This window comes from Mastigoproctus giganteus, chromosome 7 (assembly GCF_048544385.1).
Source record: "Mastigoproctus giganteus isolate SK-2022 chromosome 7, ASM4854438v1, whole genome shotgun sequence".
Taxonomy (NCBI): domain Eukaryota; kingdom Metazoa; phylum Arthropoda; class Arachnida; order Uropygi; family Thelyphonidae; genus Mastigoproctus; species Mastigoproctus giganteus.
In genome coordinates this window covers 146473654-146500223 of record NC_143581.1, presented here as the reverse complement: position 1 = coordinate 146500223, position 26570 = coordinate 146473654, and the positions used below count along the sequence as shown (strand labels likewise).

The following is a 26570-nucleotide window of genomic DNA, read 5'->3' as shown; positions in this document are numbered from 1 at the left end:
TAAGCACTAATAATATCATTTGTACAAGCTTCTATTATCTTTGTAACAAATGCTTAAAATCCCACAGTATCTCAGCTAATGAAAGGAAGATCCAACTTAAGAGCGACGTTGAAAGTGCCCACCACCAATATCCAAGTACTGTACTGTACACCTGCACAGGACGTTCCAACCTGAAAAAGCTGCACGTGACCATGACGATTGCTGCAATATCCCGTGAAATGTTGTTCTTCAGGCCTGCGATGTCATGAAGCGTTTTTCGAACTGCTCTTCCCCAAGAAGAAAGCCAGAGGAGAAAAACTGCCAGCGACATGGGCGGTCACGATGGTTTACAAGTCACGCCGCAGGCTTTCCAGAATTGTCCAGGTGGTGTCCGAACAACGGCAGCAGACAATTATGCTATCTCCTGAGAGATGAAATATTTAATGTAGTCCAAAGTAAAGAAATAAAAAAATAAATTCTGTTTATACTCCGGGACGACCAAACGGTCAGAGGAGTTCACAAGATAGCCAGAAAACAAGAAACAGCACCGTATTCAGCAGTCACGGGCTTGAACCCCGGACACTCAAGGCACGTGTACTTATGCACCTAAGAGGCTGACCACTGGGCTACGGCGCCCTACGTTACATTCAATGTGTTTTCAACGTACTTCCATGCATAACAAACATTAGGATGTTCGAAATTTCGCGGCTCTAACTAGGGGAACACACTCCTGTAATTCATTGCACTGAATAGTTCCATATGCAAAGCGTAAATATACGTAATAAGTTTTATTGTAACGAATTTAAAATGAGACATGCTCAGTATTTCTGTGAAATGGTATGCCAATCAAATCGTAAGCCCCTCTTAGAACGTTACGGTTTAATTTGAAAGCCTTTCAAGTACTATTCACATGAGGAATAGTTTCTAGGCAGAGCTCAGAGACCACGACTTAGTGCAGTGGCGTCATTCACAGGGTCAGGGTCTTTTAATATAGTTAATGTTAACGGCGAAATCTTCTCCCTTAAGGGATGAATTCATCTACTACACTACACGTTTCAATAGTGGGTGGAGTGACAATTTTCTCGAAAATCTGCCTTTGAAAGAAACTGTATCGAAGCAGCAACTGGAATTATTCACACACAATATAAATGACTGTCAGTTCAAGGACAAAGCGAGATTTGAGCTGTAAACTGGACAAGCATTAGTTCTTTGAAAATGAATTGAACGATTTCTGCGTTCTGTTAATAGTCTCATTTATTTTATGGAACCATGAAATAATAGAATTTAATGGACTAGGCAGTATAATGGCATTGTTCAAATCTTTGACAATCGTGCCGATGGACAGGAGGGTGGAAACCTACGAAACATTTATGCACCAAATGCAGTAATTAGCCTTTCCTGCTGTAAGTTACAGTTAGGGGGTCTTCCAAAACTGATTTAACATTAACAAGTTCAAAAGGCAGTACATGTCCGTTTCATGCAGTTACTGGAATCAACGGAAACAATGAATTAGTTACCCCCCTCTTCCCCCAGAAAAAAAAAGAAAGATTTCTACATTGGAATCTTTTTGGGGGGGCTGTGGGCCAAACAATCACAGCAACAATCCTTTTAGACAGTGCCTCGTGGAATCTTCATTCAATTTGGTTACTGGTGTCAGTAGTACAAATTAAAAAACGCCTTTCATCTCATATCGACCCAACAACACAAATACCAATATCAAACAGTAGATTAAACAATACTATCCTCTAAATAAATATTTGTGTATAACCTTTACTTACTCTTAACCGCCTCAAAACACCAAGGGAGGAAATACAGAGCCGTTACACGTGCAACTGCCGTTCTTCCAGATGGTAAAAGCCCATTAAATATCCCCTGCACGTTTCCCGGCGTCGCGCCACACCCCGAGAGGGCGCGCTATTTAAAGACACCACACACACGCGAATCTAAACGCTGCTTTTGGGAGCCAATTACCGGAAGGCAACGAAACGGGCCTTTCTTCTTCTGGCAGAGCGGAATAGGCAATGTGATCACTCAGAACATACCACAAACAAAAATCCAGCTGCCAGCATTACCCTGGGCTAAGTTTTAAAATTAGTTAAATCGAAGAAAGATTCAAGAATATTAAATTTACAAATAGAATTAAAGAGAATCATCGGGAGTCATGAAAGCTTGACTGCTTTTAATGTCAGTGTACGCGTCCCCCAAAGAAAAACCGATACAAATTTGCTTCGCTTCGTGAATTATTGATCTCTGTTATTTCATAAAGAAATAACTATTTCTTATACACGACAACATATTCGCCATATAAAACAAAAGTGGACAATTCATGACTATTTTTCAACCTTTTAGTTCACGAGCAACAAAAATGGAATAATTAAGTTGGCAATTATCTAGAACTTAGTTTCAAATTTAGCAACTTTATTTTCTTCTTGAGAGTCTACCCCAGATATTTTCACAACTAAGGAAATTAAATTAAAATGCATAAATTATTCCGAGAACAATATTAAGACATGAAGTCAAGCAGCTTCCACTTGACACCCCAGCCTACAGAAACAAAGTAGTTAGCTTGCTTCTAAGGAAAAAAGCTACTTAGACAATTTCACATTGTCATGTGAACTTGTCTAAGAATTCCCTTCTAAATATTGAAAATTTTACTTGAAAAACGCCCCAAAACATGACTATTTCGGTATTCTCAGGCTGTTTAGTGATCACTTCTGATTTTTTTTCCTTTTTTACAAATACGAATAAGTTTCACGGGGAAGTTTCTCGTTTAAAAAATAAATTCTAACAAAAAGTAGCAAACCAATACAACTAAAATAAAAAACATTTAAAGAATTTGAAAATCTTATAAAACTAGCTAAGTAACCAATTTGTAGTCAAAGAAACCTGAAATATAGTAAAAATCATTTGAATCACCCTTCAAGTATAAAACTGAAATGCCTAAAAAGGAGTTTGATATTTGCATGACATTAGATTAAATTGAATGCGTAAAAATCAATGCAACCAGATGAGAATAACCTAGGTTGAGTGAATCCGGTGACCTGAAGAATGCAATGCCTCAAAAAAATGTCTCATTAAACAAAATACGCTGGCTGTATAATTAAATCTTTTATGAAAAACATACGTAAAAATTGAATTAATTTCAAGTAAACATTAAACTAAATCAGGCAAGTAATCAGTGAGATTTCTGGCAATGGCGTTCTTCTTAAAACTTCATTCTTTCAACTGTGGAAGGCCAGCCAGTCCTCCTTACTTCATTTACATTCACTGACCTAAAAATTAGGTGTCAACGCCCTTAAAAACAAAATACGGATAAAACAAAACGAGTGAGTCCTTCTAAACATATGAAAGGATGAAAATAATGGTTCTGCCATTTTCAGAAATTCAAGTTATCTATGCACGCCATTATGGATCAGCCTTGAAAAACAATCTCGACTGAACAAGCTCCTAAAGTTCCGTGTTGTTTAGCGTTCAAGATTACAATGCTTTCGGAAGTTTATACCAGTTGTCACTCAACCCTAAAGTCAATACAAGACCAATTTTCACGGTCAGTTTATAATTAATCCTATCACTGAACCTAGAAAGCTTTATGCAGCGGCAGGTGCACAGTTCAGCTACTTCCCTTCCAGCTCCAGGCTACAGTAATACTGTAATCAGTAAACTGGTTTGGAGTCGCTCTATGAATTAGTTCCTCCCCCTCCCCAGACGTTGCCAACTGGATACAAAACTTAAAGAGAATGATAGAATACATCAAAATGACGAATTTTAAGAAGCCTAAATTTACTGAGTGAATACTACGCTTCGCTTTTTACAAATAATGGATGGAGACGAATATCGTATAAAATTCACCAACAGTTCCTATATACATAAAAAAAAAAAAAAAAAAAAAAAATGAAATAAAGTTCAAATTTAAAAACATTTGAATCTGGATTTTGAAAAAAAAAATCCAGATTGAGGTTTTTTTTAAACAGCGTTTAAATTACTTGGACGTGTAATTTTAACAAAATTAAAAATAACACCAAAGCACTTTTTTTTTTTATGATGTGTTATAGTTATTTTGTAATACCACAATACTATTGTTTAAATGAATCTCCCAGGTTTCACTTAAAATATCAGCATTTTAAAATGATCGAAACGGAATATAAATGCAGATATTCTGATTAAACTGCAAACAGTAGCATTGCATCGTTTCTTTGTAAGATAACAGAATCCCTTAAACCGGTTTCAGCCACCGGATATTTCAAAACGAATCCAAGTCCAACAACCTTCACAGAAGCTGAAAGTTGGATTTGCATTATCGTAAAAATGTTTTAACCGATTCAAAATTAATAGATAAATGCACGGCGTATTTGGGTGACATCGATTGGTTCGAACAATGAACATCTAACTTCAGTTGTGTAACAAAAACATCACGAATTACTAATTGCGCCAAAGTGAACAGTAAGCCATATGATTACTTACCGCTAAATAGTGTACAAGTTAGTGCAACTGCATCATTTCTGTACATAGCCAACTACTTAAGTAGTTATAAATTGGCATCATTAAGTATATCTCATATTGCGAATGCCTTCACAACAAGTTGCCATGATATTGCACTACCTCGAATAAGTAATGCTTCACCATGGGAGAAGACTTATTCTCAGCGGATACCATCACCCAAAACGGCACTGTTTCGGATTTTATTGGCTCATCAGTGGGTGGACTGGTAACTCTGGTGTTGCAATGATGACAACCTAGTTGTGAAATATAACTCCACAATATGAGAGATTGCCTGATGGTGTGGAGTAATTTAGATTAGAGATTATAAAGTTAACTCCCTACGTAACCAGAGGCTTCGGCCCTAAACTATTCTGTAACTTAAATGTTAACTGCCTGAGACTACTCGAGGTTAAATACCGGATAACGCTCCTAGAACTGATTTATGAAAGCTAGACATTTACCGAAGAGATTCTGCTTTCATTTTAGAGCTAAATTGAGGACAGTTTTAGTCCTGCCTCGCCAATAAGTTTTATAATCACACGTAACCGTTACACGTCTGATGCTTTAAATTAAAATCTTCCGAGAACAGTTCCCAGCATTGTGGTTACTGTATGTAGCCAGGACTTGTCACAGCCGAATAACTTCGTAAATGAAATGAAGATAGACTGCACTACAATACGAACCCACACACATACTGTACCACACTGTTTCACCATATTATATACACACACACACAGTAGTTCAAAAGGTATTTATAGCATTTAACGTTATATAAATTTCATCTATACATTTTTATGGAAAAGTGGTACAATAAACAGACTATCTCGTATTCATTTTATATCCGTTCACGTGCAAACGTAACGTCACTACCATAATCGATATCTTTCTCTTTGCCCTCCATGAACGGCAAAGTTCGCCTTCGAAATCGTAATGAATGTCGTAAGCCGTTGAAGAGTAGTTTAGCAAAATATTACGAATACTGTACATATTTTTTTTTCTAATTTCGCACTGGTCAAAAATTACAAGTGATAACATTAATATTTTTTTATTATCTAATGAATTGTTAATATTTTATTTTAACATATTTTTAACATTTATTTGAATACATTTTTAAATTTATATTTTTGTCATATTGGCAAAAAAACCTGATATTTTATGGATCGAAGTAGGGTATACTGACAGGGTAATGTTAATTGATACCACTGAGAAAGGTACCGTACCTTTCTCAGTGGTATCAATTCAGGTAGAAACAGTTTCTAACAGCCACTGTATTTAAATGAAGTAGCAATATTATTAATATCCTACTAAATACTATGGATCATGAAACCAAATGCAATGGAATCCCGAGATCAATATTTTAAATTTGCATGTAGGGAGAAATTTGCCCAAACATCAGATAAAGACTAAGCAGCAGAATCTTACTTTAACCAATCATAAAATCCTAATAATATCATTAATTCGTTGTGATGGTTAAGAGAGTCCCCCATAAGACTTAACCACCTTAGTTTTATCCCCATAAGAAAATAACCACCTTAGTTTAATCACAAAGGATTAAATGTGATACATATAAGTAAATGGATGAACTACAAGCAGTAATGTCAGCTGCTATACCAGGAATGATACCAAGAGGTTGTACAACGGTCACAACAACTGCATGAACAGCATTAGTGTGGAACAGTAAATATTACCATGACAACTATGCTAATAATCAGTTGTTTCATGTTCTGTAGAGCACGGGATCCACCAAAGTTTGTGGTACCAGCCATCGTCACACACAGGAATTTGAGCTGTACACAGGATTAACTAATTAAAGGAATGTTTGTTTCTCTGGAAGTTAATTGATGAAATCAATACCGCGATAATATATCAAATGGCACACCAAATGACATATCGGTAATCAAGGGGCGTGTGTGTATACATAGTCAACCCTCAGCTACACAAGAGTGGACTACTCCGCACCGATAATCTGTCTTAGCCGTAATCAGGAAAGTTCCTATTGTCACCAGGAAATCTAGAGGCTTGGAATTCTCGTGCCTGTGACGAATTACTATTTATCTTTATTACTTTATTCAATATAAAGTGTGAAGTCAACCTGGCAGTAAAATCAGCAAATTAATTCCGCACGCCTTTTTACTAATCGAATTTTTACTTACCTTTAACTAATCGAAGTATATTCTTAAACTACATTTATTCAAATACTTTTTTAATGACAATTCCATAATTTTCGCACCAGCGCAAGCCAGGTGGAGGTGGCACACAATACGGTTTAAGTCTCGTATATTGGAATTACAACGATCCTGTGTATCCCATCATGTGAAGGAGGAAACATTTCTGCCAAATGATAACCTCGACACGAACTTGCCTATATCAGCGGTTAATTAGGCACGTTCGCATAAATGAAACGCCTACTGTCTTCACCATATCCGTCCGCATGTAAAAACTGGGCTGTCAGTGGTGAGAATATCATAAATTATATTTAGCTCTTTTAGAAAGAGCTGTCGAGCCATCTGAAATTTCATTAATATCGGTCAAGTAGAAATCCGACAATTATTTTAGCTTTCATACATATCCCACATATCTGTATTATAATAATAAGTTCTGTTTTATACTCCGGGACGATCAAACGGTCAGAGGAGTTCACAAGATACAGAATACAAGAAACAGCACCGTATTCAGCAGTCACGGGCTTGAACCCCGGTCACTCAAGGCACGTGTACTTATGCACCCACGCGCCTGACCACTAGACTACAGCGGTCTTTTATCTGTATAACGTATATTGTAGCTGAAACACTGGATAGTGTTTGCCTTTCACTCACTGAAATAATGAATGGGCAATATGGCGGATGCACAGAAAAGAAAATGTTCTAGGTTCTCGCTATGAAATTCACTGGTTTTTTGAGGAGCAATTTTTTTTATTAGCTTACTAAATAAATTTATATTATATAAATCATGAATTATTACTATTTTCTTATTATATTAGCGCAGAAGCGTGAAATCCGTGTTATATATTTCAATTATTAAAATCCAAGGGGAAATAAGTATCACAAAACGTTGAGTAAATATTACGTTGATTATGCGTAGAAATGTAAATATTATTACTTTTATTAGTGGTAATTAACTGGTAACAAGATCAGTTATTTACTTTTTAATTCTATTAATTCCAAAAAATCAATTAAAGTAATAAAAGTGGAATGCGCGTGAAATATTACGTACTGCGTACATCAACTTAACTTGTTACCAATGCACTTAACTGGAATCCTGTGGCTACGAATAACATCGTGCCCATACTCATTTCCAACTAAGGCTCTATTCACGGAGGAAACCTGAATTAACACCAATTCTCACTGGTTCCCAACAGTAGTTTCCTACATATGTACATGCGGTACATACGTAGGAAACCACCGGTAGCGCCTGACCTTAAATACTATGCCAACATGGTGCCCAGTTTAGAATACGAGCACAAACACACTGGGCAACAGTGAGAATTGGTGTGGATACGACAGAATTCTTTAGTGACACTGTGCGCGAGCGCAGCAGTTGTCACTGAGCATCTACTGTACTTCAGTCAAAGATGTAAATAAACACGCCACGACTGGCAACCAGTAACGGACTTGCTCCCTCACCACGTACATTCCATGTACACAGGCGAAAAGTTTTTTTTTTTTTGTGCCAGGCCAGTGAAAAAAAAAAAGTTTGCAAGATACATAAGAATCCATGCTGAATTGACAGTTTACTTCAATTTGTCCTCTGAGGTCATCCCCAATAGAAATGAGTTTGGGAATCCTTGTTAATTAATAGTTGTAAGTTTTCATGCAGACGAGAACGTTTTAAAACTCCGAGAAGTCTTAAATTTTATACAGCATAAAATAAAACACCAAGAACAGTTGGTCACTAGAAACTGAATATGGAGCATAGGAGAGACAAAAGTACAGAAGAGGATGATTTAAAACCAATCATAAGTAAATGGATTCCATACATTTTTCTTCTCACAGATTAAGTTTAACTTAAAAAAAAAAACAAAAAAAACTAATACTCTGCGGGAAGGGGCTAGTGGCTAAATCCCAAGTGAATCATGCATGCAAAAAATTTGAAATTACTATTCTCACCTCTATTTCCCTTCTTTCATGTTTAGGGAGTGCAAGTTAGTAACTGCCGAGTGAATTTCCAATCTTCCATCTATCTTAATACAACGTATCCAACCCAATAACTCCCAAAAATCGATCTTAAGAAAGCAGGTTAACAATGCTTGTTATCCCTTATTTTGCGCTCGTAAACTATAAAAATTGTTCCAGGAACAAGATGAAGCGTCGGAGAAGCCGTTGCTAAGCAACGGCGAAAAACCACAAACAGCTGAATCAATGGCTTACCTATTTATGCATTTCAGTGGAAAAGTAACACTATTCTTTCTTTCTCGTTAAAATTATGGCTACTTCAAAAAATCCATTATTTGCACGGATATCAGGGATGTATGCAGTGCTAAGCAACTTCAAAAAGGTTAAGAAAAAAAAATAATTCTTTGTACCGCACTCTCTCGGAAACACCAATCTCTGACAAGGAACCGCAACAGGAAACAGGTGGTGCAACAGCAGAATCAACAAAATGCCGGAAGTTAAGAGGAAATAGCGTCCTTCCGAAGGTGTGACATACCGTAGAAACTATACGTATGCCCAGGTCTCGTTATAGATCAGCTACTGAGATTCGAGGGCATTTCAGGTCCATAACTCATTACTGCTAACAGTAAGAATGGGTCTCGCGACACGAAATGCACATCAGTCAGCCTTCTACGCACGCAAAATCTGGGTTGCTGAATAGATTTAGATAGTTACTATTTCTGGGCGCAATATTAAGACTGCAATTCTATGTCATCGATTTTTTTGTCGTTCCTAAACGAATTTTTGAATAGCGAAACTGGAGAAGAGAAAAATAACATTTGCGGAAAAGAATCTGAGTATTTTGTGGTATTCGTAACGCGATGCGTTTCTTATGAAGTGATACTTAAAACATTAAGTTCCGTTTTTATTTATTGTTATTTAATGAAAAAATACCGGAACTTCCGTCCATAATAGATATAGATACATTGCAATTTGTTTCGATCTTTTAAAAGGTGATCTCACGTTTACGGGAAACAGTAATGTGGACACGTGAAGAAATTAAAAATACTAAATGAAGGAAACAGCGGTAACACTATTATATGATAAACTTATATGATAAGATTAAATGATAAACTGATATCATTTAGTGTTTCTTAGGGCTCAATGTACAGTAAACGTATAATATCTCCTATACACGTAAAAGAAAATGCTGAATTGGGTTTTTCATTCACCCACACATTTGGGAAAAAAAATTACATTCTCTTCAATGGAAAAGAAACCTTATCGCGGCCTTTCTGCCTTTCCAAACAAGGTGGTGTTTCCAATCAATCAGTCTTAGGGCAGTTTTCAGATTCGATTCTATTCTCCAACTTCCCAGAACAGTTTCCATGATCTCTTTCAATGCACAATTGGAGTGGCTAACTTGTCGGACTCCTGGCTCCTATTGCAAACTCTGACATGCAGCAAACCCAACCTCAACGTATATGGTCATCCAGTTTTGTGAACCATTGGCAATTTCCATAATCAAAAGATTATGAACGTCTACTATAATAAATAGTAGTCCATTAGTAATGACCATTTTCCAATGAGCTCCTAGGGCTATAAACATGGACGCTCCACTTTAAAATTACAAGTATGAGCAGCCAACTTCTAGAATGATATAACACCTTCAGGGATTACAGTTCTTCTCCATAATATTCTTTGCCCACCAAAACACTGCTTAACTGTTTATCTCCCTCATCCCTCTATCTTTCTGCCACGTTGGCTCAGTCGATTCTGGAAAGTTCAAGTGGACTGCTGTAGGCTGTCGATGTATTCTCAGCATATATCCTGGGATCAATCAGAATTTATTTATAAGTTCTGCACTTCGACCCATAATACTATACGTCACATAGTTGATATTCCCTTAACACTATGATGGCTACACTTGCTTTGAATACAGTTGGTTGGACCTTCATTAAGCGTCGCAGGGTGTCCAAGTTGACACCCTCTCTGAAACAAAACCGTACGTAAGTTATAAATTGGAGTGAATGGGCATTGTTCACACAGTGACCGTCAAGCGGCAAATTTCTACCGAAACCAGCCCTAATTAGAGGCTCACTAGAGGGGGAAATAATTAGAGGCTCAAGATTAATCACTAGCTTCACCCCTCCCCCATTCTCCTGGTACTGGTGGCGTGAGTGGGGAAGTCGAGAATCGCTTGCTGTCGCCAGCTTTAACTTGAAACGAGACATAACTACGGTACCCCCTACACAAATATCGTTCGTCTAGAAGACCCCAGAACAAACATTTTCTCATTGCACATGGGCCATGTGCAATTAGAAAATTCGTACTGTAGCAATCCATTAATGTGAAACGGGCCTTAGGAGAAACAGCACTGAAACGGCAAAGACAGTAAAACATAATCCCACGTTCAAATTTTTTTAGTTTATGGCAAGATGCCTCGAATTATTCGGGTTTACCTCATTCTTAACTTTGCTTCACAACCAAGCCTAACCGCACCTTGGCTGTAAGTCATTATCATTCCATATATGTAATTAGTTACTGCCTACCATCAAACACACCCAGATGACTTAAGAACCAAATCACTCCATCCCTCAGAATACGTATACTTGAATATATTAGAAAACAATAATACTGCATGAGAAAAATTGAGCATGGGTTTAAAAATAGATATGAATGACCATCTGTAAAACTTAAACATGAAACAGACAAAGGATTTTTCCTAGAGTGTTTCAGTTTAGATCGAAATAAAGATCAGTTGAATCCTACTGTTTTGACTTCCGCTTTCAGTCATAATAAAAACATAACCAATGAAGTACCCCTCTTCTCCATAATTTGTATTGGTAACAACTGGGGCACAACTAACGTAAGAATATGAATCGACTATCAATCATCTGCACCACGTTCTCCTGCATCTAATTGTTGTGCCAAGATGCGGTTCTTACAAGTATCAAGTCTGGCAAATAATTTGGGAAGACTAATTTTCCTCGCGTAATTGGCCTAGTAAACCGATCATTCTCAATGCAAAACACACCGCTCAGTATGAAGAACAAGCGATTTAATCATCTTGTGTGAAAGGCAAAAAGATCACCAGCAAAACGGGCTAATCTTAATTGCTAATTAATGACATATTTAATAACAGTAATTTTATTTGTACAATTGCAGATGCACGAGAGATTCATATTCCTAACACGGTCTCGGTGAAGTACAAAGCATTTAGGCTACTCGCGTAATAAACGAAAGAAATGAAAATGTTATTGTGATGACTATTCAAGTTTACAGTCTCTAATTTGGGCTACTTCGTCCAAGTGTTAACTGTCCTGGGTCAGGTGTGGCTGAATAACGGAGAACCATATTCCGTCACTGTTACGATAAGCAAATACCTTCCCTTCTTGGTCAGACATTTTATTTATCTGACAAAAAAAAAAGTATACGCGCGCAAATTTACAGATACATATACTGTATTTAACACATTTATGGACAAAGTTACGTTTAGACTAACGCGAAATGTGGTTGCCATCTAAATGGTTCTTAAGACGTCCTGAATAAGTCATCAGCATATCTTAAGAGAGCGAGAGAAAATTCCTACGAAAGACCACTTTTAGTTTACGAAAAAGATTGCATATGTGAATACGTATCTGATGATCAAAACCTGGTCCACCATCCATCAGCATTTACTTTTGATTTTTGGCAAGGGGAACAAAACAATACGTTCAACCACTCCGTTAAAGAAACCGGAGTAGGCGACTTCCTTTCTTCCCCTGTAGTCAGCGCTTAAGTATGGAAGGACTGACAGTTCTATGGTTCTTAAAGCTGACATACTGCATTCGCTGAACAACTAAACATTTCCCAACAGCGGGGCGAAACGCCAACTTTCCCAACGGATAGCAGGTGGTTGCCGTAACGAGAGTTGACTTCCACGAAGTGTTTGCAGCGCCACCATCGCCAGCAGGCACAATTTCTCATTTCTTTCGTGTCTTAAATGGCCCACATATTCAAGACAGTCATGCCAACTTTGGTAATCAACCCAATTGGGATAGGCTGTCGTACATGCAGAAACAACTTGGCGATAAATGCTTAAAAACACGTGTGTGGGCACTTTCCTTTGTTTACGTGGCATGAGTTGGCCTAAGTGAATATTAGCCAGGTCTGAAATCTTGAGCAATCAATTTTTCATACTTGGTTACATTTTATTACTAGTTCTCAAAGAACAAGTAATAAAAATTGAAGGCAAGTCTGTTCAGTGGAGTCTACCCAAACTTGGCAATCACTTTCACGGCCTAAATCTCCTAACTGAGACCTTAGGAATGTAATCCTGCCATGCTGAATAGTCAAACTGGCGCTAAATTCTGTAGTATTTAGAAAGAAAGAATAACGAAAAAAATAAAATATATCGACTATGATAACAGAACATCATATCGATACCAGCGATATATGATGATCTGGAAGTACTACCAAAAATATATAGCAACCAGTATATATATATTTTTTATTTATTTGCCATATTCAGCATGGGAGGATTAGCGCAGTCCACCCACCCCGGATATTAGAATGCGTGTGCTGTGAAAGTACCAAAATTGACAACTGTCTAAAGCGTGCAGGGTGTTTAATTCAGAGACTTCTGCATATCCTGAATGCTTTCCCATTGCCATTAAGTTTTTATGCTTAATTCTAGTAACATTTATTACTGTTTAAAATATTGAATATTTTAAAAGATATTTGCACAGCTGTCATTGTATTTTTATAATTGGTTTTAACTTGTGTATGGTTTACCAAATTCCATTCTATCTATTGTAATTATATATATTAAATGAGGCATATTCTGCGATTCCAAAATCTCCAAACTTATAATAAGCAATACATTTATAATAAATTTATAATAATACTGAATTCCATGAACTGAATATTTAATCACTCAGTTCAGTTTCGCACATTAAAATTCAAATATTACAGATCTCTGGTCACAGGTATAAATGTAGAGAAATAACCCAACATGGGATATTTTCTAAAAAACTATGTTTAGTTTTATAAAATGGTATTCGGTAAAAAAAAATTAACAGGCATATGAATTAAATATATAGATTGTCTTCTGAACGAGGGGAGGACATGCGTTTCTAGAAGTTCATTGTTTTTCATCAAGGTGTTCTTAACGTTATGGGGTCGCCATGATCCTCTATAATGAACTAAAATTTTGCACTAAACAACCGAATTTGCACGTGGTACGATATACTGGAGTCCAGCCGATGTATGAATATGTGAGTTTTCTACAACCAAAAGACTAATTAATAATAAATTAAATTTATATTTTAAGTACCAAGTTTCCTAACGTTACTTATATTTTAAAAGTAAATTTGTAGACAACAGTAAAGTAAGTAAAAGTAGTACAGTAGATTAATAATTCAAACCTGAACGGTGGTTTGCGAAGCTGAACTCTGCAGCTTAATCTGGGTCCCGATCAAAAAAGTTAACCCGTTTTACGTGATAGAAGTGAAATCAAATATAATGCCTATACAGTAAGTACTCTGCTCACTCTTACTGAAATTCTGATATAAACAATGTCATCGCGTATTTGTTTTTATCAGATCTTTCATTGCTCAGATGCGAAACACTACAATGTTACTGCAGTAAGTGACCAATAAGAGCTTTTTTCGATGACGTACATTTGTCAGAATTAAAGCAAAGCGAGTACAGTGATACCTGCTTATGAGAATCGCTTACCCTTTAACATTCTAATCTGGTGGATACTACCCTTTATCCCGTAGACAGCGCCGATGTTTCCAGCATTTTCATATTTAATCTTTTGCGCATTTAAAAAAACATGAACACTTAGGGCAAGTTCAGATTGCCAATTCTTTTTAATAACAATAAAATATGAATAAATTCTCGATGATACCAATCATACAATTTCCGTTAGGGAGTATTTGGCTAAGTCACGCTGTTGAATAAATTATAATTTGAATGTCTGAACTCAAGCATTTTTATAGAACTAATTTCCTGTTGGCCTGTCTTGTGCACAAACTATGTAAATACCCCCTGGAATAGAATTCTCAGAGCTATTCCCTCATAATGAATAGAGGATTTTTCATGGAATACGCATTTACTTTAAAGTGATTTCCTTCAAATTTAAAGGATAACTGACAGGAAGGAATTAAATTTATCCAGTAGGATCCTCTAAGGATGTATAACTTATCTGGGCAAGTCAGTAACAAATCATGAGCAAATTACATTACTGTTTTAATTGGCCATCTAAAAAAAAAAAAAAAACTTTGCTATTACTATTATCAACTTAATGACGTTTTCTGAAATGTTAACATGCAGTATCAATACAGTAAATAATACCAAGGCTATTCGTATAAAAAAAAAGCCTTGAAGAACCGCATCGAGCGGTTTCGCATAGGTGATTAAGATTCCATGTCTAAGTGCTCTCCGATTCAATGCCATATCAACGAAAGTTAAATCTCTAATAGTCCATTTGTTCAGGATTTAGAAGGCAAACGAAACAAAAGCCCCAACAAGAAAACAGCTGCTGAGATATAATTTATTCATTAAGTAGATTACTATGCAAATATAATTATACAAGACTCCAGTAACAAGAGTTGGAAATAAAAATTGAATTACAACGGACAGAACTGCAGTATTTGACTTGGCATTATTTTGTATTTACAGAAGTGAATTTCCTAAGATTTCTTCTACGTCGCATTAATTTTCTTTCGGATTTAACCAACACAATTATAAATGAGACTAAAAAAGTTCCTTATCAGGTAGTGGAAGTTTCGTTAACTCCCATTTCCGTTTTACTTATTCAGATGAACAGTACTGGAAGTATTACTGCCCTGCAATACTTGCCGAAATCGAAAGTACTGCTTTTATAAAGCAGTCCCCACAGTTGTTTCATATGTTACGAAGGAGTTTCGTTCGGTACTGATTCCCAGAGGTTCATGTATTCAATCAGAAAGACAACTTATTGAAAATAAGTCGTTGCGCAGTAAGCACAGCTCAAAAATCAAACTGCGCTGCGTTTTTTTTTTTTTTTTTTTAATGAAAACCCCAAATACAAAAAGTATTATAACCTATAGTATTTAGTACCGTGTGTGTTGGAGGTCGAGAAGATGAAAGAAGGTACTTGTAAACATTACACTTGAGTTTCTGTAGATTGTAATTTTCAGGATACACGTGTGAAGAAATGTTCTAGAAAACGGAAGCAGAAGGGATAAATGAGGAAGAAAAGTTCTTTGAGTTTGAAGTTACAGTAAAACGATATTGACTGGCTGCAGCACGTGTTCGGATTGGTTTGGAAAAGAGAGGGAGGAATTACAGAAGCCAATTCCGATTAATAGCATATATGGAAGTATCTAAAGAAAACGCATGCAGTGGAAATAAAACGTCCATGAGACAAAGTGGAGAGACTTTGTAAGAGATGAGTCATTAATTAAACTAAGTGCCCTCTCTTGAATGGAGTCTAGAATCTTTAAAGAGGTTACGGGGGAACTGCCCGAGATGTGGGAACAACATTCTATGGTAGGGCAGATTTGAGATTTTTACAGAGCAAGTAGTTGTTCAGAAGACAAGTAACGCAAAGAGCGAAAGAGAAAGTTTCTTTTAGATGCAGAAGAGCAATTTTTGTGATGCACAAGAAAGATTAGAAGTCAGGGTAATCCTTAATAGAGATGTGAACTTGCTAGAAATTTAAGTAATCGAAAATAAGCATAGGATCAGAAGAATCCTTTTTACGAGATACAAGACAAAACTGAGTAGTAAAAGGATTAAAATGAACTAAGTTAACTTGTCTTCCTTGTAAAATGTGGAGATCAGCATTTAAGAAATTTGTAGTAGACATTCGAGAATTAAGCTTTTTGTGCAGGGCAAGGTTTCTCAAACTAGAAGGAATAATGCAATTGGCTATGATCAGCAAAACTATGGATAGTTTTTCCAGTCAATGGAAGAAGGTCATTAATATCCAAGAGGAAAAGAGTGGAAAAAAAAAGAACTGAACCTTGAACACCAGCATTAGTGGACAAATTAGAAGACAGAGCCATCTGCCATCACTTGCAGTGAGTAGTCAGAGAGCAAATTGGGTGCTCAATTACAAAAAACAGTTGGCAAACCATAAGACAGAAGCTTATTAAAAGACCTTTATGCCAAACACGATCAAAAGCCTTCGAAATGTCAAGAGGTACTGCCTAAGTTCCAAAAACTTTCCCACTGAATTTGTCCATAGATGGCAACATAAGCCAATAACATCAGTGGATCGGCACTGACGGTGTCCATACTGGCAATATTTGATCAGATGGAAGGTTCCTAGATAGTTAACGAGTTGGCGGTTAATTGATTTTTATATTACTTTAGGAAGAGTACAAGTAAGTGCAATTTGACGATAATTAGATGAAAGGGATTTGTCACCCTTTTTAGGAACTGGCTGGATGAGGAAATTTCCAAGCAGAAGGAAAAGGACCGGTGGAACAAGAAAGTGTAATAATAAGGCGATGCGCTACTTCCCAGTAATTATTTTAAATTAATTACCTTTACAGTATCTAAGTGTAGAATGTTTATTATTACATGCCCATTAAGGTAATAACGTTGCAGTTCATTACCGCTGCCAATAACAAAATTTAGTCACTTTAACGTCGCTTCACTTGTATAGCGTTTAGAATGTTTGTTACTAAATAAGTATAAAAACATCCTCTAAACGTATGATTTTCAGACTTTTATTAACAAAGATTCTAACCACTACACAGGTTTAGCGATGTCAAAGTGTCGTCATGAAATTTTGCTATTGGCGGCGATACTGAACTGGCGTAGTTAATCGGCTATACTCGGTAAGAATGCCAGGGGCTTCGCAGATACGTGGAAATAACATGAGAAATTATGGGGTATATAGATTTAAGTGTACGCAGTATGAAATCAGAGTATAAGACGTTACAGAGTATATTATTAAACAAACCGCGAAAAGAAAATAAGGTGGGAATGATGGTGTGCTCTTGCAGTCAAGCTTACAGCTAAGGACAACTTCACGTACTGATCGGAATCACTGGTTTGAACCAGTTTTCATGAGGATCACAATTACTTTAATACAGTAAACAGATGTAGACAACAGATAGTTTGGTAATGTTTAACATTATGATATTTAGGATACATTCAGAAATAAAAGCTCTTCTGATTAAGGATTATCTTCGATTCCAAATATCCAAAGACCAGATTTCGCACAGCATTTGCAGGGATAACGCAGAGAGCCTTGCAGGTAAAGTAAAGGAAGACCGACTCTCCACTATCGAGTCATCCAGAAATTCGGTACCGATATTCCCTGACAGCATTCTGTTACAGAAAAGCTTGAAGAGTAAATTTTATTCTAATGTAGCTGAAAAGGACAACTAGCGATGTACGCGTTCGCAGAACAGATCATAATTGCGATTCATTTTAGTCCACTATTTATCGGAGGAGTTTCTCGGTACTATTTTTCGTTAAGGGCGCAGATCCGGCACCGCAAAGCCAAGTTTGGTTTATTAGGCTAGCAAGAAGTGACTGTCAGATCACCTGGTCACCAATCAAAATGAGGGTACGCCGGATGCTTATTTTTTTTGTGTTTAAAGTTACAAAAGTAACTAAAATCTGATTTTTTTTTTTTTTTTTTAATAACAATTAAGGCTATGCGGTGCAGCGTTGTCAAATTGCGTGCATCCTATGGTCAGTTTGATGATTTTGCTAGATTCAAAACTAATTCTGGGTGGGGGAAGTGACCATGAAACCGTACCGGGATCTCCCAATTCGGCCACTGTGTGAAAGCAGCACAATTTCTCCCACCTTGACGGGATTAGAATTCAGTCCTTTTCCATACGGTCTCGGACAGTGGTCGTAACCATCGTGCTATCCGTGAAGGTACGGTTTGTGATATACTTTGTTGTAGACAGAACCATCTTTAGAGTAACAGAAAATTTTACTACATAAAACAATGCGGTGAAAAATAAAACGTCTGTTCCAACCATTCGCACCTCTATTGAGTCCTCTGCAACGTTAACGCCTGCAGGCCCATGCGTACAGCCATTCCTCACTATAGACCAGTAATATTCAGAAGCCTATTCTACGTTGTGCAGCGGGGGGGGATATTAAAAATGCAGGCCGTTATTATTTCCTTACGTTAGCTGCTATTCCTTGGTCTCCCTTGCAGATAAAACACTAAAAAGTTACAGATCTGTACCATCTAAAAATTCATTGAAAGTGTGGTCGGGCATTCCAAGCTCCTGACTGATCTGCCAAGAAACAGTTACAATATTCATTTATTGGCAAACCAAGCAGAGTTAGTTATTTGGTTTTTAGGAGCATTAGCAACTAAGGCCATATTGCTCCGGGATATGCGGTGGTCATTCCTTGACCTTTCCGCATCCTCCGTATTTGGTGGTGACGGGCTCGAACCCCGGTCTAATCAAGAAGAGTGTGCTACGCACTGCTGCTCCTTCCCACCTGGCTACGGAGGCGCCTAAACCAAGCAGAATTATGCAGGTTTAACCCCTTTAAGGCAATCCAAGGGATGTTACAAAAACATTCACATTACGGCATGTACAATGCCCAAAAACTTAACTACCACGGCAAAACAGTTTCTTTATTCATTTTATCAGATAAAGATTTAAACTAAGAGTGCTAATCAAACATCGATATGTCAGCAATCTTTAAAGTAAATAAATCGGCCAACCACTGAATGCCGGGCACTCAGGATGAAGGGTCCGTCGTCACGTATGGTCGTTAGTGTAGTATCTCAAATAGAAGAACTTTATGGTAACTGAAAAAAAAAAAAAAAAAAGTTTAGTACCCCGACTTGACCTAAAACTGAGGAACTAACGAAAACATTGTCTATTTGAGCCTTTCCAGTTGTTGTGAATGACAAAGGTGGTAGAAGCGACTTCTTCCTGGAGAAGCGATTAGTCTTGGGGGAGAAGCGACTGGCAAGTGATGGCCGTGCTAGACACCGCGCAGGCGCCTCTCCACCACCGCCGCCTCAACACTGGCTCTCTGAGGACCTCCTTGGCGGACAACTCCAGCTTTTAAAGTTAAAAAATACTTCTCGTCGGAAAATTTATAAATGACCTTTTTACCAACCTTGTCACCGAAAGGAGAGTTACTTAGTATAAGGAAGCGCGCTATCGAAGTGCAATAAAAGATTTTTTCATTTTAACACAAAAAAGTAAACGATAGATTTCAATCGAAATAGTTTTCCCTTGATAAGCATCGAATAACACATAACTAATGTGATTTTTAAATGTTTAGCTCCATTAACGACGGAAATTGAGGGAGAGAACACGAAAAATTATTCGCATTCCTGTCTGGCGCCGCCATTTTTAATTTTAAAAATATTTTAATTATATTTTAAACCTACTCGTTGGGCTCTTTCCAACAGGTGTATAATAAGTTATAGGTTGTCGACATTTGCTGCTTCCCACCACATTAACCCCCAATTTCTCAGAAAAAGTTTTGTAAACAACGATCAATATGGCGTTATTTTGGCCAGCATGATGTACAAACCCAGGCAAAATCAAGTCAATAGGTTGAGTGGTTCCAGAGATAAGTGATGTGACAGACGGACGAACAGACAACCGAGTGACATTATAAGGGTCCTTCGTTAGACAAAGGACCGTAAAAAGTAGAACAAGAAACAGTATACCGAAATTTGCAACTACATTGGTGCTGAGGACAGTAACATTCATACTGCTTCCCTGCATATGTACACACCTTCCAAAATTCCCTTTTCGCTCCTCCTTTCTAAGTTTAAAATCTATGGCAACATTCCAATAAAGAAAGTTACGCCAGGAAAGTAGCTGTCAAGGCGTTTTGGCCTTGGTAGTGAGAAGCATAAACTTCTTCCATCCTATAATTCTGGAATGTTATGGTTAATAAGACTGGTACATAAGGTAACGGAGGACGCCAGTTTAATGATTGCTATTCTATAATAGATGTTCCAAATTCCTCAAAAGCTCTGTTCAAAATGTTGGTTCTTGGAAGACATGCCCAATCAATGGCCCATTTTATCACAATTAGAGGGGCCTTTGTGTTACCAGAAATAATCTTGAGTCTAGCATTATTCCAAGAAATTGGAAGTAACGGATTCAATGGAGCATCCCTCCACCTGCGAAAACAAACGAGCAAGTTACAGATACTTGGGCGCTTCCGTAGCCAGGTGGGCAGGAGCAGCAGTGCGTAGCACACGCTTCTTGATTAGACCGGAGTTCGAGCCCGTGACCACCAAATATGGGGGATGCGGAAAGGTAAGGGAATGACCACTGCATATCCCCGGAGCAATGTGGCCTTAGTTGCTAATGCTCCTAAAAACCAAATAACAAACAAACAAATACTTGATAATTTTCGGGTTACTATCAAGTGCGACTCTGGAGATGCTGAGGATAACCAGCAATTTTGATTCAACTATATAAGGATCCAATATTCATAAGCAAGGTTTTTTTTTTTTTACTCAGAAGATGGGCCTGCAAACTAGATTGTGGAGACGTACACAAGTATACTGCGGATGACAAAATCCTTGACAAGCTCGCTATCTAATTTGAAAGTTACTTAAATATTCTAGGTAACATTTGTGTAAACTTGCATTTAGTTTGCGATATCAAAGCTTTTTATTATTTTTTTTATATATATATATATATATATATATATTTTTTTTTTTTTTTTTAATTTCAGGAAGTAATTTGGAAGATAGAAAATGTCGAAACAGTTTTATCATCAGTCCTAACTCGTCATATACAATTATTGTCAAATCACGTATGGAATTAGTGGTGACCTGTAACTTCCGAAAACTCCAGCGGCGATAACAGTAGCAATGAATTTTCTACGTCCAGAGAGTCAGGCAGTAGCGATGAAATCACGAATACTCATCAACCCCTGGGGCCACACGCTTCGAACGCTGACAGAAATTACAAACCCATTCCAACTGCTGGCGTTCGAACTATCCAGCATATACTGCAGTTCGTAGCGCCACGAGCAACATCACACTGTTCGCTAATGAGGAGGGGGGGAAGGAGGGATTCTGAAACTTAATTGAAATGGAGTTCGTGAACCTCGTTGACTGAACACAGCCAAGTATTAAATTCACAGTAAAAGCGAAATTCTCACCGCTGAATTCCACTTTAAATCAACTCATGTTAAAATAAGTAATTAAAAGTAATATTAATTATCAGTTAATGAAAACCGGATTCGAAAGGAAAAACTGGACCAGGTTCGTGTGGCCATTACGAGGTCTGAGCGAAAAATAATTTAGAAATCACGTACAATAGTCATGTAATAATTTGCAAATACAATCATATTTTAATTCAAGCTGTCCAATTACAGTTAGTATCAAATAAAAACCGCATTCCGTTAATTAAAGTATTTAAACAAAGTAGGAAAATGAGAACTGGGAGAAATACAATCTCTATCACGATTCTGCTTAAGAGGTGAATCTAGTGTTGTAGACAAGTCCAGGATTGGGAAAAGAAAATCTGAACACTGGAGATGAATAATTCTTAGGTAGAAAGTTCAAGGGATATGAAAGAAATGGAGAAAATGCGAGAAGCGGAAATGGATATGATTCCACATATTGTGTACAACTGTGCACAGGCGGGCGATTTGTTGCCGGTCGCAGCCAGGTCTTCAAAATCAGTGTTTCTCAAGACTTCAACCTCACGACCCGCACAGACAAGTAGTAATCGCAGTTTCCGATCAAACTCATGAAATTGCAAGTTGTGATACGAAGGGTTGAAGCAAATCGAATATCTTGGAGCGACAACAGATATTTAGAAACATTTTTCTGCTTTCACAGACGCTGAGAATGCACTGCATTTCAGCTTCATGTGAATAAAATAATTTGGCCTATCACACTACGCCTCACTTGGAATGTCTTCTTACTCCAGTTACAAAACCATTATTTTTAATAATTTAGATATCTTCAGACGAAGAATTCGTTATTAAAGTAAAGTAGTACTGTAAATTCGTTATTACAATACTATAAAGCGACTGTAATCTATACACGATTAACATGGGCGGGGAACCTTAATATGAAACATTTATGCCAAGAATGGCAGTATTTGGCATACCAATAGTATCACTCCTTCCAAACACGATCTGGCAGCCTCAAGGTACCGAGTTGATTTCTAACTGATGCGGAATCCTCAGTTTTGCTATTTATTCTTATTCGAATCCTGCTCGCTATGCCCAGGGTTCTTAAAATTGCACTGTCGAGATGAGTTTGCTCAAGTCTCTGAAGAGTCCTCTATTGAATCATTTCTATTCCACAAACCTTGAGTGAAATTTTTCCACTACATTCTATAGTTAAAGAGAAATTAGCATTCTTTATATGTCTGTTACAAACAAACATTATTACGAGGTATTTTATTCTGTTGCCAGATTCTCCAGATGTTTGCAAAGATATGTACTGTAGTTTCTGCTCAACTACAATCAAAAGAAAAGCAATCTATAATTAGCTAAATATACTATGTGAAAGTACATACAGCCTAAGGATGATGGCAAGCAACTGATAACGCAGTACCAACCTTTCTTTAGGATAAAAAAAAATGCTAACAATTATCAAAAATCGACAACTTGAACATTGAACCCACTATTTTCTTCAGTAACGTAATTAAAACTTAACGGATAGTTACAAATTCTTTAAGAATTTTTGTAGATGATTAGGAATGGAGTTAAATATCTCACAAACGAAGCGTACCCACTTTTATCTACACTGAAGTCTGTAACACACCAGCGGATTGATTGACAGGATCATTACGCTCCAACCTAACCTCCTGAAAAGTCTAAATAGGACATTTCCGTCAAATACAATTGAGATCCTAAATCGACTATAAATTGATTGTGACAAATTTGGTCTAATAAGGTCTACAGAACTGCTGCTTTATGACAAGAAACTCAACAGTACCAATTAGAATCCACAAAATAGTAACCTCTAACCCATCCTTTAGAAAAAGTCAAGCAACCAACGGAAACAAAGCTTTTCATTTAATACATATGTGATTTATGAAATTTTCATTCACCGGTTAAATGAAATTAAAAATTCTCGTGTTTATTATGTTGAATATAGCACACTCGCCACACCATTCTTTTTACATGCGCTATCTTATTCTCAAAAATTCTGTAAGCAAATTTTACTATAATTTACCATTTCCCCCCGTTTTCATGCGGTCGAAGATTTAATTCTGTACCTTCGTGCTGCTTGTAAATAACTTCACGGCGCATGAAGCTTACAGCATTCAATTTTGAATAAGTAATAATACCATGTATGGAAAGTTAAACTCTCAAATTTTATGACAACCTAAAAATCACATGCTCATCCTCAAACTCCATTCTTAAACGAATCGATGGAAAACTGAAGTCAAAGTTAATTGGATAAAAAGATGATAATAATAAAATAAAAACGTATAAAAGTAGAATTAAAACTCAGGCAACGGAGTTTAGTTTGGTTGTTATAACTATTCAAGAAAATGAGGCATTTCCGCCCACACACATTGCTATTTTTTTTTTTTTTTTTTTTTTTTTTGTCAAGAAGACGCAACACTGTACAACAGTTAAGCTGTTAGTGAAGTAATTTACTTCTCAATAAGCTCAGGAATGACAGTCTTAAGACTCTAAATTTGTCACTCTGCCAGGAACAGTGGCTTATTATACAAATATCTCGTATTATTAACATTCCATTTCTTATATTAAGATCACACGTCGATAAGGAATCGGGTTCTGCAATATAGGCCGAGATGCATTTCACGCCGATATCTTGCACTATCAGTATGTCGCAATACACTGACCAAAAATAAGTCAAGGTGAAGTTCAATTTCTAAGAAATTAAACTGTTTTATGAGTGGATCTTTCTCATTTTCTCAAGTTCAATTATACAATTCCTTTAAAAAAGAAAAGGACTGAGTGTTAAGATCGGCAGAAGCAAAGCAACAAAAGTCGGCAGTAACCAACAGTTAAATTATATGGTTTACCGTAACGTCTGTACAGCTGTTCATGGGCCAATCCACACATGCAAGCAAGCTGAAAACCTGAAATACCTCAATGGAAACCCTACTTTATCCGCCTGTGTATTTACAGATTGACTTCAGTCAAACGAATTTCAAGTGGCGAACCCACGACTTCGTCAAGAAGGACACGTTGACTTATCTGTACTGTATTTGAAAATAAGTCTACGAAATGGCAGCGCCTGGAAACAAGGATCGATCTGACTCAGGAAACGATAACACACGCATGAGGGAAATATTTGCTGATGTAGGAAGCAATGGACAAAAACGACTTCCCTGCTCCAGTATGGCTTGCACTGAGGATATTTTGTTGTTTATGCTATTTCGTAAGTGTTACAACGTTGTGTTCTAAATGTCGGCTTGCTGGTTTTTGAGGTGAAAGAGCCTGCAATTTCCGGCGGAGGAATCGCACTACTTTGCTAGAGACTAACTAGCCAATACTTTAAGCTCTAGAAAAAACTCCAATGTCATTCATATTCGAGTCACAAGAAATGATTACCAACTATGAGAAGAAAGGGCACTTTATATATGTGGAGCACTGGATTATCTGGAGAGTGCTTTATCTAATAATAATCAATAATCCTTTGACCCCTGTATCTTTATTTTTCACTGATTGAACCTAGCGACTGATAATCACCTGGCAAACATGAAGTGCTTCCAGAGCGTTAGATACCACTGAGACTCGAACATTCTATCAACACAAAACAGTCAAATTTGCGCCCAAAATTATTAATAAACCATTAATTATTTTTGCAACAGTTGATAAAATTGCATTGTCACAACGAAAATCAAAAACATTTATACGGCATGTGTATACCGAAATAATTCAACGTTACTTTTATTTATTTAGTTTTCAGAACTAAGAGTACTCAAATACGCCAATTACTGTATGCATTCTGTTCGTTAGCATTGCTTGATTTAAACAGCTCTCAAAGTCGCTTCAGAAGTTTTGTTCACCCAGTAATCATCCGGAACGTGGGCCATGTCAGGAGCTTATCTCATAAAGATGGTCCTGCTTACAAAATAATTGTGGTGCATTACTTGCAAGTAAAATTTGGGTTCCAATAACTTTTCTATAATTTAGTCGTGTTTAAAAACCAATCACCACACTACATAATGGACAACTGATCTGCCACGAAAAATTTTATGCAGATAGCGAGCCGTCAGTAAAATATACCTGGAGAGAATCCACTGATCAATGACACTAACGGAACATTAACTGTACCCACCACTTAAAATTATAAAACTGAGTTTTATTATTATTAGCCATATGGTGCAAGGAAGCCTGAGGTCTATGCTGCACCAGCCGAAAAACGTGGAGAGAAGGGGATCACCAAGAAGGAGAAAAATGATATCCAGCTCAGCACGCTGGGTGTGTCGAGCCCAAACTCACCAATGTGAGCCCCTGGGGTTAGAGCAATAAAAACCGACAGATTGTCACGTCTAGTCCGTCATGTTTATGCATTTTTCTTTTTTTTTTATCGATAAAATTCTTATGTAAAATAACAACCCACGCACTAACACCAAACAACAGCGAATGAGCTGTCACGCAATCATTACCTGACTCACCTCTAGAAAGTAATGAATCAGGTATGTCCCGTAAGAGATGATGCACAGCTCAGTCACGATGGCACTGTCGGCGCCACTGTGGTTCCAATCGAGTTACCAATTCATACAATTAATAACAAAAACAAATTAAAAGACGTGATCTGTTTTCTCAAACATGTGGCTATCTATGAAGAGAGAGAGATAATGAAATTACCATAATAATAATTGTTCCAGGAACTCTTACTCCTTGGTGCAGTTCGTCACTATTTGTCTTAGAGGAGTTCGACGGGTTGGGAGGGAATATTATTCCCAGCGATTTGAAATCCACGCTAGTTTTTACTACTTAAAACCCCCGCTACCTATTTAACTCTTACCATACTTGATGTCTTATTAAGAACTGCAACTAATCCTTAAAGACCCGGTTAGGAAAATCGATACTTAACAGTTCTCTCATGCACCCTTCGTTCTCATT

The 26570-nt window shown here is 37.1% G+C and overlaps 1 protein-coding gene across 10 annotated transcripts in view; it reads right to left on the bottom strand.

Moving 5' to 3' along the window:
• Positions 1-26570, bottom strand: part of Sema1a (semaphorin 1a) — a 699485-nt gene that overhangs the window by 495526 nt on the left and 177389 nt on the right. The window contains exon 1 of one of the 10 annotated variants that reach the window (XM_090377937.1): positions 1758-1848. The exons of the other annotated variants lie outside the window; for them this stretch is intronic. The gene's annotated coding sequence lies outside the window, so the exon portion shown is untranslated. Of the gene's footprint in view, positions 1-1757; positions 1849-26570 lie in introns of those variants that run through there. 10 annotated transcript variants of the gene reach the window in all.